The sequence below is a fragment of the Phoca vitulina genome, unplaced genomic scaffold (genome assembly GCF_004348235.1).
Source record: "Phoca vitulina isolate PV1807 unplaced genomic scaffold, GSC_HSeal_1.0 scaffold23, whole genome shotgun sequence".
NCBI classification, from domain to species: Eukaryota; Metazoa; Chordata; class Mammalia; order Carnivora; family Phocidae; genus Phoca; species Phoca vitulina.
In genome coordinates, this window is record NW_022589726.1 from 14,913,275 (window position 1) to 14,915,946 (window position 2,672).

Below are 2,672 nucleotides of genomic sequence, written 5' to 3' on the forward strand. Positions count from 1 at the left end.
GGGAAATTGTCTGCGGGCTCCTTGACCGGCTGAGCTCTGGCGGGGTTTGGAGAGACTGGGGTGGGGGTGGGGCAGCCAGCGATGGGACTCAGGTCCCAGGTGGCCAACGGGCTGATTCATTAAGTGTGTCCCTGGAGGGAAGAAGTGAGGATCCCTGTCTTGTAGGAAACTAGGATCCTTTGGAGATTTAGCCTGAAAAGAGGCCCAAGGCTGGCGGGCTCATGTGAGCTGAGGTGAGCTGGGGAATGCAGGGTCCCCTGCACCCAGGAGTTCCAGTGCCCCCTCCATCCCCAAGCTCATCACTGGGCTCTGCCACATCTGCCCCCCAGCATCCCCTTCCTTTCGGTACACCAGAGATGCAAGGCTTCTGCCAACAGTTATCTTGCTAATCACTGCCCCGCAGCTGGGGCCAGCAGCTGGTGGCACTTGCAGAGGGGGTGGGGGGTGGGGGAGGCTCCCGGACCCAGACTCTCCCACCCCTATGTCATCCCACCCTTGTGTCATTGCCATTATTTTTTTCTTGATTTTCAACTGTTTCACACCATCTCGTTGTCCCCTTTTCTGTGGGCTCTAATATCAATATATAATATTTTGTATAACGCTCTGAATAGCTCCCCTCTCCCTTAATATCTGTTTCCTTATAGACTGCTTGTCTCAGCCTCTCCCACCCCTGTCTGTACTTTAGGGAACAAGCAGCTCCCGTGTTTGCAGTGAAAGGTAGATTTGTGCTCTGTGAGAACGTACAAATGGCTGCCTTTGTTCCTGTCTCTGCAGGTCTCTCCCTCCTTTCGCCACCCCTACCTTCCTTGCCTCTTCCCTATCTCCACCACTGAGCTCTCTGGGCCTGGAGGCTGGGGTTTCCCTCCACCTCGAGCTTCCAGAGTTTCTGTCATCCTCAGGCAGCTCACGGCCCCAGGTAATCATGCCGGCGGGAGACCTGATTCGCTTCTCGTTGCCTGCAGCTTGATGTCGCTCTCTGAGCACCAGCCCGCGTTCCTGCACACCCTGCTCAGGGCGGGGAGAGGGCCCAGGGAGTCCGTTCTTACCAGGCGGGGGGTGGAGGGGGTAGGGGGGCTGTGTCCTGAGTGAGGGGAGCTCAGGCTCCCAGCCAGCCTTCTGCCACCCCCCGCAGCTCCCCCCATCCTTGACTTCTCAGAATCAGGCCGAGGAGACCCTGTCTGGCCGGGGGGGTGGTTACCAGAGCCTGACCGCCCCCGCTCTCCGCCTCATCTCCTGCTCCCAGGGCCCAAATTGTCGTCACTTTCCCAGTGAAGTGTCTGGTCATTTTCAGAAGCAATTTCAGGAGAATATGCAGCTGCTGTTCCCCATCCTGCTTTCCTTCCCCAGGGCTGAAGGCACTGTCAGCTCTCTGGACTGGGGAGGGGAGCGGGGGGAGGGCTGGAGTCCCTGTCCCCCTCCTGTCCTCCCTCCAGCAGTCATGTGGACTGATGCTGGTCTGAGGAAGGGTGAGGGTTCCTCTCCTTTACTCTCCCATCCCTCCCTCCCGTGTTTCCAACTCTGCCTCTCTTCTCTTCTGGGGCCCAGGAGTGTGCGTTTTCACCCCCCCCCGAAGCCTCTGGGGGCTCCGTTGCCCCACCTGTGCTATAGGGCTTGAATTGGCTCCATCGGGACGGGAGAAGCTGCGGTTCCGCTGCCTCCCTGCGCGGCCAGCCCAGCACTCTTGAAGTCTGGGTGGTTTCTCTGAGGGGCACAAGCCGGCCCGGAGGCCCCTAGTCCCCATGAGCAGCCATTCTATGCCTCAGCTCACAGCAGCTCAAGCCGGCCTTCCTGGCCCAGCCCATTTGCTCTGCAGTTTACTGGGGGCTCCTCCAGCTCCTTGCTGGGGACCGGCTGCCAGCTGTCGCCTGGCTGCAGGACTGTGCAGGATGCAGAAGCGGCCACCCTCCCATCCTTTCCTGGTGTCTCCGCCCCGGGTCCTTTACAGCCCGGCCTCTCCCCCCCAACCCCGCAGCACCTCTCCAGGAGGTTGGCAAAGTCTCCGTGTTGCACCCTAGCCGTGCATGTGGTAGACATATGTGGGTCATCTCGCACGCACAACACGTGCTCGTCGGCCCCAGGAACGGCCGACAAACGCCATCTCCTCTCAACTCAACACACATTTTCCTGGCCTCATCCCCAGCCCACCCCAGCAACAAAGAGAGGGAGCTCCAGAGGGAGGACCTGCTAGGGACCCCGCTCCTCTAGGCCAGTGATGGCTGTCCAGGATGTGGCTCAAACGGAAAGTGTCAAAGGGAAAACCACCTAGGCGCTCCGGAACTGTAACACGCACTTCACATGCCATTTGCACACGGCGTGTGGGCAAGATGAAGCCCGGCCTGCCCCAACCCTTCAAAGCCTCCCTCCTTCCTCACTTCTCTGGCTTAGTTTAGCATTAGCTCTTTCAAGTCTCTGCTAGTCCCAGAGATCAAGGGGTGATCAGTTCTCCCTGTCATGCCCTTGCTCCCCCCATCCTTGGCTCCTGCCATCCTCTGTGAGATGCTGCATCATCAAAGGACATTATTCATGGTGGACCTTTGCTGAAGCCCTGCTTCCCTGGTGCCAGGGCACGGAGGCAGGGATGGAGGGGTGGGGGCTGTGGAGAGAGGCTGCCTCGGAGATGGGACCCAGGAGGCTTTAGTCCTGAGCCCTCCGTCTAACACTCCTTTTCCCGC